Source organism: Carcharodon carcharias, chromosome 17 (assembly GCF_017639515.1).
Source record: "Carcharodon carcharias isolate sCarCar2 chromosome 17, sCarCar2.pri, whole genome shotgun sequence".
NCBI classification, from domain to species: Eukaryota; Metazoa; Chordata; class Chondrichthyes; order Lamniformes; family Lamnidae; genus Carcharodon; species Carcharodon carcharias.
The window spans coordinates 46,575,896-46,591,258 of NC_054483.1; the positions used below are offsets into that span (position 1 = coordinate 46,575,896).

A 15,363-nucleotide genomic window follows, 5' to 3' on the forward strand; every position below is an offset into this window, starting at 1 on the left:
AGGAATTCCTCAGGGTAACGTCCTCAGTCCAACCATCTTCAGCTGCTTCATCAATGACCTTCCTTCCATCCTAAGGTCAGAAGTGAGGATGTTCGCTGATGATTGCACAATGTTCAGCACCATTCACGACTCCTCAGATACTGAAGCAGTTCATGTCCAAATGCAGCAAGACCTGCACAATATCGAGGCTTGGGCTGACAAGTGGCAAGTAATGTCATGACACACATTGGCAATGACCATCTCCAACAAGAGAGAATCCAACCATCACCCCTTGATGTTCAATGGCATTATCATCACTGAATCCCTCACTATCAACATCCTAGAGGTTAGCATTGACCATAAACTGAAATGGACTAGCCATACAAATACTGGCTACAAGAGCAGGTCAGAGGCTAGGAATCATGCAACGAGTAACTCACTTCCTGACTCCCCAAAGCCTGTCCACCATCTAAAAGGCACAAGTCAGGAGTGTGATAGAATACTCTCCACTCACCTGGATGAGTGCAGCTCCCACAACACTCAAGAAGGCTTTACATCAATGAGGACAAAGCAGGCAGCTTGATTAGCGCCACATCCGCAAACATTCACCCCCTCCACCAATGATGCACAGTGTGTACCATCTACAGGATGCACTGTAGGAATTTTCCAAGGCTCCTTTAACAGCACCTTCCAAACCCATGCCCACTACCATCTAGAAGGACAAGGGCAGCAGATAGATGGGAACACCACCATCTAGAAGCTCCCCTCCAAGTCACTCACCATCCTGACTTGGAAATATATTGCTGTTCCTTCACTGTCGCTGGGTCAAAATCCTGGGAGTCCCTTCCTAATAGCACTGTGGGTGTACCTACACCACATGGACCGCAATGATTCAAGAAGGCAGCTCACCACCACCTTCTCAAGGGCAACAGGGGATGAGTAATAAATGGGCCAACGAAGCCCACATCCCATGAATGGATTTTAAAAAATGTGCTAAGCTCCTAAACCCATCTGGAACTTAAGACAAACTCAATCTGATCATCAATGAGGGATGTATTTTTGTTTGGAAGACCATGAAATGTGCCCACAGATGCCCTCTATCACACACTCTCCATTCACATGGGTGTGGTCAATGGAATGATGAAACTAGTTAGTGTGCTTGAGTAAGAGAATATCCTGCAGTTTTTTTTTTCGAAACTGATGAATAGGAGAAGCTGTGTCCAGAGCTCTGGAACTTAATCTGCGTGTCCAGCAGATATACATATGGATGTTCCTTTACTGGTCAGACCAATACCAAAGGCCTAGAAGTTCAGCCCTTCTTATTGATTGGGATATATTTCTGGAACCAGTTGGGACTTCTGCCCCCATGAAGATATGTTCCTGATCCTGCCAAACCCCCTTCCTAGTCCAGGGCAGACTCCATCATGGGCCAAAACAAATGTAAACGAGGAATCCAACCCTAAGTATGCACTACTTTCTCACCAGGTTCTGGGCTGGGCCAGCCAACCTGGAAACATTTACCATGTTGGAGTCCGCATAGATTAAGTAGCTCTGCAGCCAAGACCAATTTTGTTCTCCCCTGTCAGCCAGGTACACACTTAGACATCCACCACCAGCAGCCGCTGCAGCAGCCCTGGCCGATTTCTTCATCTCTAACATGGAGGCACTGAGACAAATTGCAGCATTATTTTCTTTATTCCAGCTGAAAACCGGCAGGGTTTCAAGTTAGAGACCTTCCCAATTTGCATGATTCAACTTTTAACGAGGTAAGATTAGGGAGAAGGTAGATACGTAGATGAGAGGGAAAGGAATAGAAGGTTATGGTGATTGGGTATGATGAGCACAGAGCAGTTAGGCTGATTGGCCTGATTTTTTCCTGTAAATTCAATATGAAAAGAAATAAAGGAGCCATAGGCTTGTCTTTCCTTAATTCACTATATCCTTTTTTTAAAAAAAATGTAGTTTATGTTTGAACACAAACCAGTCACATAATCAATGGTAAATACTTTCCAAGTTGTATGAAATGTGACTTGCCAATATTACTCATCAGCTCCTGAGATGGAATCTTTCAAAGACTCTGTCAAGGACCCCTGTAATAGGAGCCATTTGGGAAACATATTCTAACAATATTTTAAGACTTTGTGTTGACTAAAATGTTTCTGGGATTCAGATGGGAGTAAGTCATTACTCTTCATTTTTTCGCTCAGTTAACATTCCTTTTTAAGTATTAATATTCTTTTCTTGATGATGTGTGCCCTCAATAACCCTTAGTAATATCACCATGTAGCAACAAGAAAAGCTTTCATCGCTCAAGCTGGCATTATGGAGAGTTGAAAATTGGATACATGGCAGGGGAGAAAATATCAGGGGATGGATGAAAGTCGCTCTCACAGAGCTTCACCATCTAAACACTTCAATTAGATTATCGCCCTCAGTGAATAATGGCTGTGATATAACCCACAGTTCATAGCCAACAGCAGCTTACACTAATGTAGTGGCTTTAAGATGACAAAATCTTCATAGTATGCCACAGAAAGATGAGGGGTGTGAGTTTCAGGAGGTTGGGGGGGTGGGGTTAGTGGTTGCTGGTAGAGTAGAAACTGAACTGAAGCTGTGTGCATGGGAGTGAGGCCCCAGTAATTGTGTCATAGGGTTGATTTTACAAGGTTTCTGGTCGAGCCTCATCTGCTGGGATTGTGTTTTGGGAATTCCTGACCTCCACCTCCAGCAAGTTTACCTTGGGTCACATGTTGTAAATTCTTAATGGGACCTCCCGGTAGGCTAGATTACAGGCTTGGGAGCGTGATCTTAGAAAATGGGCTTTCCAATTGGTAATCCTTCTATCATCACAGTTCAGTCCCATGGACAATCCCAGCCATCAACACCTGGCACAGCATCTGTTTGCCCTGACCCAAACAATCTATTCTAAAATGTCGAATGGGATGAGTGTGAAAAAAAAACCCTTATTTTAGGTAAAAACAGAAATTGCTGGAAAACTCAGCAGGCTTGGCAGCATCTGTGGAGAGAGAAACAGAGTTAACATTTCGAGTCTGATATGACTCGATATGAACTGAATATTTAGCTTGGCGGGCGGGCAGGATCGACAGGCCCAGGATCAGCCAGGAAACGGACCACCAACCGCAACCAAATCCTGGCTGTGATTTCATGCTGGCTGGCCAATTAATGGCAAGCCAGCATGAAACACATGCTGAAAAGCTCAGCGCTGCTGAGGTGGGGGTGGGAGCAGCATGGGCAATGATGTCAGTGCGGGTGCGGATGAGTGCTGACAGGAAGTTCCCTGAAGGCAGAGAACTGCCTCAGGGAGCTGAAGACCTGAAACAGCAAAAATAAAGGTTTCAAAAGCTGGAAAAAAGTGTCCATGCATCAGAACCAGTCACCTGAAAATTTAGCTTATGAAAATGCTGTCCACAGAAATGTATTTATATTTTATTTCATTGCGAAAATCTCATCCTGCCTGTGGATGAGGTTTGTTGAAAAATGCACAGGCTGCCTGGCCAATTTGCCTGTCCACCAACCGTAAGGTTGGACAGGCTACGTACAATGACAGACAATTGCGCTGCTGGGCTTAATTGCCCTCTTAATTGTCGGTGGGTGCAAGCAAAAGTCAGAACCTGCTTACCGAAATATCGCATGAGTGTGGGATGACGTCGGGGCGCTCACTGATATCACCCCGCAGGATTTCATGCCCGATTGAGTCGAGCGCGTGCCCAGTGTTTAATAGAGGAGCTTCGGAGTTCTTTGTTTCTCAACAGGTGCTGCAGAGCTGAGCTACTCGTCTGTAACCATAGTTACTGTCTAACCATTATATCTGCACTCTATTACCAGTTTGTTTAAAGACGACACCTGATTGTAATGTATAGGTTTTTAAAAAGTGGTGAATAGAAAATGCTTGCTACATTAGGAGGGCTGCAAAGAGAAAAGCAATTAGATTCTAAGCCACAGAAAATAGAATGGACCTGTAATGCAATTTTGCTTAAGTAGAGATCTAGAACTGTATTATTCTGCTGCCAAGTAATTGGGAATTCATGAAAGTGAGTACAGCTCTCAATCAAGATTAAAAGAAAAACATTGAAATGTTTGTGAAACTCAGGCTCCACTAACAGAAAAATATAACCAAGTCAGTTCTTAGGGCAAAAATATTTTTGGAATCAATTGTAGGAGGAATGGTGTTATCTGTATTTTCTCAGTAAGTAATTGTCCATGATGCACATTGGGCCATAGGCATCTCTCTCCATTTGACTAACTGTATTCCTATTACAGTTACTTTGCCCGAACAGGAGTTGGGTCCACACAACTCCATCCTGTGCTTAGACTTCTTATTCACTATTGTGTCCTATTTGAACTGTGTGAACTTGGAGGTTTGGAAGGGACCAATCTGAGCACTGTTTATTATCAGAAACTTGAAATAGATGTAAATTAACAGGGACATGAGCCTGAAACCACACAGGGCAGATTTTCCTCTATTTGCACGTGGACATTGAACAATTGCCTGGGTGAAGTGCAGAAAGGACAATCAGGCAGGCTTTGTACTGCAGCTGTGACTGTCCTGCCAATCTCCTTCATGTTCTGTGTCCAGATGATCAGTGACTACCCAAACATAGACAAATGATGTGTGACCCAAGGTTCCATGGTATAGGCTGACATGCTGTAAGGAGACAAAATGATTGGACACTACTCCAGAGTACTCACCTAATGTGTGTTTGGTTACTGATTTGGACTGTGGTCGATCATTTGCAGTTTAGTTAACCAGAATCACTAGGCTGCAATGTAACACAACACACCCATTACATCTGATGCCAGTATTTCATTACTTCTGTAAATTAAGTTCTGATTTTTTATTTGGTTGTACTTTAAGGATACAGTTAAAGGGACAGTTGCATTATTAAGGGACTTAAGACTTGCTCAGTCCTTACTGTGTCTGTAGGAGCGCTCACTTTGTTGGTCAATTTGCTGTTTATGGGACCCCTGCAGACTACAATTCAAATGAACTCACTGGTATGAAATGTTAAGACATATCTTGAGGAAATGAGAAAGGGAAGCCTAGTGGTCATGGTGTTGGATTGACAACAGAGAGGCTATGTGCCAAATTTTGGCTACCGAGGCAGCTAGGCTCAAGTCAGAAAATTTCCAAGCTTGCTAGACCCACCTCGGTAAAAATTGACCTGATAGAGACAATTTTCTCTCTGGTGGGGGGAGTGGGGGGGGGGGGGGTTGCTGTGCAGAATGGGGTTGGGTCCACTGACCCCAGAAGCAGAGCGTCGGCAGCCACAGAGGCGGGTGAGTGCTGAGGTGCACTGGTTAAAAGGCCGGCCTCAGTTCACTGAGATTTCGTCCCGGTTGTGTTCGAACATTTTAGGCCCTCTAGTCCTCACCTCTCGCACTACCTCACATTCCTACCCATTCCCATGGTCCCTCATATCTTCCATGCTAACTCAATGCCAGCTCAGTGTCAATCAGACAGACTATTAAAGTATCAATAATAGAGACTTCAAACACTTCACACCTCTGTACCATGTCCAAATAAACATTGAGACTTTGACAAGAGAAATCACAGAAAGAACAGCTTATTATAACCATTTAAAGGTGTCAATCAAGGCAAATCAATAATTTACATTAGTAGTCAAAACAGAACATAACTGTGGCTGTGGGACAAATAAAAACATTAGCTCAGCAGGGTGTTCAAACTCTGCAAAGTTCATATTCCACCATGTTTAATTGTGAAGTTGAGTCTAGTTGTGGATGAGAACAGGAATAATAAGTATGAAGATTGGTTTGTAAGATTTTGGTGGGTAATTTTCAACATCCCACTTGCAAAGAAATAATTTTTTATGTTTATATAGCACCTTTCCCAACTTCAGGAAGTCCCAAAATTCTTTACAGCCATTGAAGTATTTTGAAGTGTAACCACTGTTGTAATGTGGAAAATGTGGTAGCCATTTTGAACATCACAGCAAATTCCCAAAAACAACAATAAGATTTAAATCTTTTTCGGTGGTACTTGTTGATGGATACATATTGGTCAGGGCACAACTAATACCCTGACCCTCTTCAAAACAATGTCATGGGAAGTTTCCCATCCACCTGAGAGTCACAAAGTCGTAGAGTGGTAATGGCACAGAAGGAGGCCATTCCATCGAGTCCATTTCACTCCCTGTGCAACAATCCAGTTTGTCCCATTCCCCTGCCCTATCATTATAATGCTTCAAGTATATTTTCTCAGATGCCGTCTAAATTTGTTTTGAAATCATTGGTCTTTTTCATTTCCATCACCCTTAGGGAGCACACTGAGGTCATTAGCACTTGCTGGGTAAAAGAGTTCTTCCTCATATCCCTCCAGTATCTCTTTCCAAAAATCTTAAAAAATCAGCTAATGGAAACAGCTTTTGCTTTATCCAATATACAGCTCTATCAAATCTTCCATCAGTCTCCTTTGCTCCAAGGAGAACAACCCCAGCTTCTCCAACGTAACCTTGTAGCTTAAATCCCCCATCCCTGGAACCATTCTGGAAAATATCCTCTGCACCATCTCAAGAACCCTTATATCTTCCCTGAATTGCGGTGACCAGAACTGGATACAATACTCCAACTCTGGCTTAACCTGAGCTTTATAACAGTTCAACATAACTTCCCTGCTTTTGTATTCAATACCTTTATTTATAAAACCCAAGATTCCATATGCTTTACTAACCACCCTTCCAATATATCCTCTCAGAGAGGGTGAAAAGAGCCTAGATCTAACCTTTCACCAAAGGCGGCAACTCACATAGTGCAGTATTCCCTCATTGCTGCCCTGGACTGTCAGCCTAGATTGTGTGCTCTAGTCTCTGAAGTGAGACTGCTGACTCAGAACTGAGAGTGCCAATTCAGATGATGCAGCAAAGTGCTTTGGGACACCCTGAAGAGTGAACGATGTTGTCCAGATGCAATTTCTTTTGTTTTGTTATTTAGGAAGCATCTGAAAAGTTAAGTATACCTTTAAGCCATGTTCTTTGAGGGTATTATCATCCATATTGTACTGTTATGGATATCAGATCCTAATGTCCTCATCTTCTTGGAAATGCATCCACGTCGGTGCTCTACCTGAACCTCAGAGGCTTTGCTTTGACAGGGGAAAATACTGGGTCCAAAGATGGGTGCCCCATAAAATTTCATACAGGTCAAGGTGGGGCAGGGTAAGTGGCAGGAAGGCCACACACTAGATTTGATGTGCCTTCAACCCAGTTGGCAGAGGTGTTTAAAATCCAGCCCCGTGCCTCCAAAGCATTGGCCTGGACCTCTAGATTACTAGTCCAGTGACATTACCATAACGGCACTGTCTCTGCCCTGTAGGAGCTATACCTTGGGCTCTCTGATATCCAAAAACATATTTGTTTCATGGCTGATCAGGTACATTCTGTTCTGATGTTAAATTGACATTCACAACAGAATGATGGCTTGGAGTCCCAGGCAATCCACAAAATCTGCAGATTCTGTCATATTAAATCTGATTCAAATGCAGATTTGGAATATCTCCAGTGCACAATTAAAACTGTGCCTCAAGTAATCTGCTTCATCAACAGGGTTCCTAAAGTGCTTGGTGTACAAGTGCTCTGTTATATTAACACACAGTGAGTGCCCATCCCAAGGTTGAGCCTCTCAGCATTAATAAACACCAATGTGTACATGGCACAGTGTCAGTTCCATCACAAAACATCTGCCATGCATTGAGAAAATACACCAAGACCTTTACATCAGAATTGCAACCCACAAGTTTTAATTCCCAAAAATGGCAAATAAAGATGTCTTAGAAACTTTCACAAACCAAGAGAAATTCTGAGGGGCCTCATTCACATTAATTGGAATTAAACATGTTGGTCTTCGTAAGGATTCCAGTACATTGACACTCTATTTAGATTATTATAATGTACTACAGCACAAAGGCCAATATATTCTTATAGCAATGAGATAATGATTCTATTTATCACAGTTTTTTTTAAGTATCTGAGCTGTAGATTGGATTTGAGTTTGGTTCCTTCATGGGATTGTAAATTTGGAATGACCTTATTCCCAAATCCATGTCCCATTAAGTCAGCTCCATTCCCATTAGCAATGAGGCTCTCACCAAAAGGGGAAGCTTGTGCGTGTTATATTAAACTGTCTATTAAAAGGGGCAGATGTCCCTCTGCTAGTTGCAGTCCCAGTTTATAGGCTGTACTATGTACAATCTTGGTCCACTTATGGTTTGTGCTGGAATGCAGTCATCATGCAAATGGTGAATAATTAACTTTTTCTAAATAGCAAATTCTCTTGGGAGGTACCGTTGCTTCAGACTAAATAGAAGCAAGAGTGAAGGCAGCTTCAAATGGCTGCCTCGTGTTTCTCAATAACCTCAATATTTAAACCCAGGGACTTTTCTGTGTGTAACTGAGATTGAAATTAGGTTTCACTCCCTTTCATGTCAAGTTGATGTCACAATTAACCAGCTCTTCTCTTTTTGAAGCTTACAATTGTTGAAAGTTCTGACTGTAACTACAAACACTGACGTGTGTACATTAGCTGGGGCTGGGTCAACTCCATTTAACTCTGAAACAAAAACAGAATTACCTGGAAAAACTCAGCAGGTCTGGCAGCATTGGCGGAGAAGAAAAGAGTTGACGTTTCGAGTCCTCATGACCCTTCGACAGAACTTGAGTTCGAGTCCAAGAAAACTCTTTTCTTCTCCGCCGATGCTGCCAGACCTGCTGAGTTTTTCCAGGTAATTCTGTTTTTGTTTTGGATTTCCAGCATCCGCAGTTTTTTTGTTTTTATCTCCATGTAACTCTGGCCTGAGCTCTCATAGCCTCATGAGATTAACCCTTTAGAGGGAAGCAGTGTGACATAAAATAGAAGGGAAAAGATGGTAGCGACTCTCATGTTTCCAGCCACTGCTGATCGCCAGCCCATAGTTGTGGCATTCTGTCTCCATCTACAGATCATCCATGATCTAATTGAATGGTGGAACAGGCTCGAGGGCTGAATAGTTTATTTCTGTTCCTAAGACCACCTCCCTTATAGCACCTGAGTCCAGAGCAAATTATAATCAATCAGAAAGTGGGGCAGATTTGAAAGACAAGCCTCCAAATGCCCAGGCTGTTTAATTTTGCTTTAACACATCGGTGGCAGTCCTTGCTTGTCATAGGCTTGCTCAAGTAACTGGGGTAAATCTCCTATGGTTGATGTATACTATGGGGTTGATTATATGATTACAATAGAGTGCTGGATGTATCACTGAGCTCTAGGCACCCCGCCCACACTTTCTGTTGAATGGAGAATCGAAAGCCTCCTCATGCTACTTGCAGGATCAGCGTGCAGTGTACCATTAAAGCACAATGGTAAAACACTCACATTCACACAAATACTCACAATTACATTCATACACTCACATTCACACTAACATTCACATACACACAATAACACCCATGCACTCACATTCACTCCCATACTCAAATTCACACACATGCTCACAATAACGTTCATATACTTAAATTCACACTCTCATACTCATAATCACACACACTCATATTTACACACACACATTCATAGATTCACTCACACACTGGTGCACACAAACACACCCGTGCACACACACAAACACAGAAAATACACACACACAGAAAACACACACAAAAGACACATACGCATACACGCACAAATGTACACACACACACACACACACACACACACACACACACACACACACACACACACACACACACACACACACACACATAGAAAACCATTCACACTCACCCACAAATGCCAGCTACATAGCATACCAATTAGCCTCGCCTCACTCCACTTTTTCCCATAGCCTGGCAAAATTCTTCCCTTTCAAGTATTTATCCAATTCCCTTTTGGAAGTTACTACCCTTTCAGGCAGCACATTCCAGGTCATAACAACTTGCTTCGTAATTCTCCTCATCTCCCTTTCTGGCTTTTTGCCAATTATTTTAAATCTGTGTCCTGTGGTTTCTGGCTGTTCTGCCAGTGGAAACAGCTTCTCATTTACTCTATCAGAACCCCTCATATTTTGAACACCTCTATCTAATCTCCCCTTAACCTTCTCTGCTCTAAGGAAAATGAGCTCAGCTTCCCCAGTTTCCGCACATAACTGAATGCAAATGGCTGAATGCAGACTTTTTATTTCCAAACTCTCGGGCTGAAATAGATCTGAAGTTAGATTTATTACAGATGAATCTAATTATTCCACAAAGCTGACCTTGAACAAAATCCTTATCGATTTCCCACTTGGATTATTTCTAAGCCCACCAGATGTGACTGGGTTATTGCCTGGGAATGAATTACATCTCCTCATCAGCAGGAACAAATCACCATAAGGCCAAAAAACTGCTTCCACAGTGGGAATGAAGCTGATTTTTCTGAATCACCTTTTGAAATCGAGGGAGGGTGAGTGGGGTAGGTTTAGCTGGGGAGGGGAGGGGAGGGGTTGTGATTTACACCGTTGAAAGCTCTAATTGTCCCCCAGCCTCTGCAGACTTTTGAGGAGGGAACTCCAGATTTCTGCCAACATTTGGATGAAAGATTTCACTCCTGATTGGACCGGGTCTACTTCTACAACACCCCTTTGTTCAAGATTCCCACTCCAGAGAAACATAACTGCTCTCTATCTACCCTGTTGAATCCTTTTAACATTTTAACATGATCAGATTACATGTCGATCTTATATACTGAAGAGAGGAGGACACAGACATGCCAAAGGTAAAAATGATTGGCAGGGAAAGACCACAATCTCGCCTCACACTCATGTTGGCTACAGCATCCTGACTGGACACTCCCCATGCCACCCCACAACCCCTCCATCATAATCAGATTACATTTTCTGGGATCTTGCTGTGCACAACTTGACTACTGAATTTCCCACATTGCAACCGTGACTACACTTCAAAAGCACTTCATTGGCTGTAAAGGTGCTTTAGGACTGGAGGTGGTGAAAGGTGCTATAGAAATGCAAGTCTTTCTGTTATTGTAAGGTTCTATTGTCAAAACACTCAATGCGTCACACCTTTGGAGAGCAGTGGTTGATATTACGCAGGCAGATATATTATTTAAAGTTAAAAAATAAATAAAATAGGGCTAAAATCTAAACCATCATTGTTGAAATTTAAGTGACAAATACACATTTTCTGGGGATATTATATGTAGGCAGCAAGAGTAAAAAAAGTCAAGGATCAAGGATCAAGAATCAAAAAGATCCTCCCAGATAACAGCTGAGAAGATGAGTGGCATTTAAAATGAATTCCTCCAATAAATTCGAGCTATGTTTTGCCATATGCAAACTATTTTTTTATTTCATGAGATGTGGGCGTCACTGACAAGGCCAGCATTTGTTGCCCATCCCTAATTGCCCTTGAACTGAGTGGCGTGCTAGGCCATTTCAGAGGACAGTTAAGAGTCAGTCACATTGCTGAAGTCACATGTAGGCCAGACCAGGTAAGGACTGCAAATTGGACATTAGTGAATTATATGGGTTATTACAGCAATCGATGATAGTTTCATGGTCACCATTACCGAGACTAGCTTTATATTCCAAATTTATTAATTGAATTTAAATTCCACCAGTTGCCATGGTGGGATTTGAACCTGTGCCCCCAGGCATTAGCCTGGGCCTCCGGATTACTAGTCCAGTGACATTACCACTACGCCTAGTCAAATATTGTGTACTGTCTGTTGAATTTCCCTGCTTGAATGGATAGTCATTCTTAAGTCAAGAATTTCTGACTACACAAGGAATAACAATGAAGAATTGTTGCTGGATCTGTGCCCAAGTCCCCCAGTTTCTTGGACACTGCCAATATTGGAAAAATCAGCTGGGTACCTTTCCCAGTGGAAGCTCCATCAATGCCCCTGGTGTTTTCCTTACGCTGTTCTCTGACCCTGTCAATCCAACCCTCGCCAGCACGTACCCAGGTAACTCTGCCTTCAGGTGTAAGGTAGTTATTGTGTGAATAGCCTTAATTACATAGCTTTAGTGAGAGGGTTAAGACAGTACATGCTCAGTCATAAGAAAAGCTGTACATATAAATTATAATTTAAATCAAAAAAGGCAACGAAAGCTGTGATTGTCACATGGAGCCAACGACATATATTTACAGTCAGGCTCTGGTGCATTCATATAAATTGATTAAGATTTAGGGTATTCACAGAATGTAGTTATTGCTTTGTTTTTATTGCATCTATGGCAGCAAGATATGCAAACTATGTGCACACACCTACAAATATTTAATGTATTTACTAATATGATTTTCTATGTCCAAACCTAAGCAAAGATAAACATGAACTACCAGCATGATCAACAACACTCAGAATCAGGATTGTAATTGTTTTGAAAGACAGTCAAAATATTAGCTCCAATCCATGCCTTTATTAATAAATGCACTATTTATAACTATATTGCCTCACAAAAACACTATACAGGCAATATTATTTGATGATAAGTGTTAGTAAAAGCACCTCCAATCCACATGGCTGTTGTTGCCATGTCTCCTGGGGTCAGCATTCATTATAAATTTGATGCGGGCTCCCTTTCACACATCCTGCTGCAGGCAGGGTGAGTAAGTGGCAGGCTGAGGTAAAGTTATAACCAAGCCGGGTGCTGAACGGTTCCACTTAAATGGTTACTGCTACCCTCTAAACAGCTGCTGCAAGAGCCACACTCAAAGGGCTTTTTAAGTCAAAGCTGGCATTTAAAGACAAGTGGACATTGGAAGGAAAAAGTCATTATGGGGGACCAAAAACTAGTGGAGGCATCAATCAACTTTAAGGGCTGCACAGGAATGAGAGCAATGCTACTGGTCTGGCATGAGCAGATGACCACATTCAATGCTGAGTGAAGTACCCACAGTGGCCAGAAAGAAGGTAAATGTCCCATCGTCGTTGCCTAGTACATAGCCAAGGAGACATTCAGCCTTTAACCCCATTAGTTTTCCTAGTACTTCTGCTCTAGTCATCTTGATTTCCAACTATTCTTAGGATACTTTGTGTCTTCTACCATAAAGAGAGATACAAAATAATAGTTCAAATTCTCCAATTTCCTTGTTTTCCAATATTAATTCCCCATTCTCACCCTCTAGGGGACCAAGGCTCACTTTAGCTACTCTCTTCCTTTTTATATACTTGGAGAAGCTTTTACTGTCTGTTGTTATATTTCTTGCTAGTTTTCTCTCATATTCCATTTCTCCTTTTTTTGTCATCTTTTGCTGGTTTCTAAAATGTTCCCAATTTTCAGGCCTGCCACTTACCTTTGCAGCATTGTATACCTTGCCGTTCAATTTGATACCATCCTTAACTTCCTTAGTTAGCCACAGATTCTTCTTGTAGCCTTTCTTACAGTTTCTTAACTACCATATCATTTACCTGCCACTTTTAAAGATTTGTGAATATGCAGCTACTCAGGACAGTACCATTTAGATAATGCTGCCTCTCCATGTTGATCCTCCCAAATTGCCGCATTTCACGTTTACCTACATTAAGTTGCATCTGCCATTGTCTGCCCATTTCAGCAGTCTATGTCCTCCTGAGACCCGCTACTCCCCTCCTCACTAGTTACTACATTATCAGGTTTTGTATCATCTGCAAACATTGAAATTGCACTCTCCACACCCAAGCCAAGGTCAGCTATATCAGTACTGGTCCTGATACCAATTCCTAGAGGATTCTACTTCGTACATTTTTCCAGTTAGAAAATTACCGCTACTCACTGCCTCCACTTCTTTAGCCAATTCTGCTCCAAAATTTCCACTGTTCTCTTTAATCCTTTGTGCTTCTATTTTCAAATAGGTCTGTTATGTGGATTTTATCAAATGCCTTTTGAAAGTCCATATATACAACATTTACTGTATTACCTTCATTAGCCCTCTCTGTTATATCATCAAAACCTCAATCAGATTGGCCAGACATGACTTGCTTTCAACAAATTCATGCTGGCAGGCCCTCATTAAGCCTTGCTTTACAAAATGATAATTAATTTTATCCTTGACAATGGTCTCTGATACTTTTTTCACCATAAACTATCTAATGATTGGCCTGTAGTTACCAAGCTGATTTCTCTTTGGTTTTTTTTGAACAGAGGTGTAACATTTGCAGTCCTGCTGTCCTCCTGCACCATTTCCATGTCCAAAGACGATTAAAAGATTGTAACTACTGTCTAATCTGCTATTAACTGCATCCCCTTCCTTAAAGAAGAAAAGTGCAAGCCACTCATCTTTATACCTCAGCTCTATCTCAGTCACCCCTGTCTCCACAAGAAAATACCCTTCATTGTCCCTAATTGACCCTATTTCTTTAACTCCCTTTTTTTCTTTTACGTGTTTATAAAAGATTTTTGGATTCTTTTTTATGTTACCCATTGATCTTTTCTCATATTCTCTCTTTGCTCTTTTCACATTGCTTTTCAACTTTCCCCGTGGTCTATGCACTCAATCTCGTTTCTACCGTATTTTGACCTGAAGTTTGTCATAAACCTCCTTTGTTTTACTATAACCTCTATTTCCATCATTATCCAGGAGTTCTAGCTATGGATGTGCCATCTTTCTTCCTCACGGGAATATGGTTGGTTTGCACGCGGACTACCTCAGTCATGAAGCCCTGCTGTTGCTCATGGTTTCTGTTCCTCTGGCCTGGGGTGCTGGAAGGTTCTATTTTTAATGCTGCTTCATAACTGATGGATAAAATCTCCCTTGTTCTGACAGCAGCAATGAAAGCAGAACCTACGAAAGGTTCAGACCTGGGAAGAGGAACAGAGGCAGGAATGCAAGCTGCTCACAAGATGGAGAGTGCGACAGAGCAGAGCCTGAGAGAGCTTAAGGCAAATCTTGGAGAGTCTGGAGCAGAGCCAGGCAGCACAGGAGTGCACAGTCAGTCTGGGACAGTGCTGGGCATTACAGGAGTGTTGCGATGATGTTGATTGAAGGATAAATATTAGGAGTCAATCCTCTGAATCGCTGCTTCTCCAGCTTGTAATCCGTGTCCCTATCTCTCTCCATTGTGAAGCATCTTATGATGTAAATTACTTCGGGGGAATTATATCCGTGCAAGTTATTTTCATGTGCCCCAGTGACAGGGAACAGCATGAGGAAGGAGAGATTGGACAGCAGTTCTCTGATGAATGCTGCTTTCAATTTCTCCCCACGGATGTTCTAGGCAAAGTAATTTAATTTGACGAATGTCCTAGCTGAGGATTTGAGTTCCCTGGTAATAACAGCTGTTGCCAGTAACTTTTGGGGATTCTGGAGCCTGACAACAGTTGGGCAGAGGACCTTGGAGTAGCTAAGTCTGGGACTGGAAATCAGAAGGAGCGGGAGCAGGAAGGGAACATAAAGGACTAAA

The 15,363-nt window shown here is 42.1% G+C and overlaps 1 protein-coding gene across 1 annotated transcript in view; it reads left to right on the forward strand.

The window, feature by feature from the left end:
* Nucleotides 1–15,363, forward strand: part of LOC121289841 (catenin alpha-3-like) — a 1,845,970-nt gene that overhangs the window by 529,763 nt on the left and 1,300,844 nt on the right. The window lies entirely within an intron of this gene.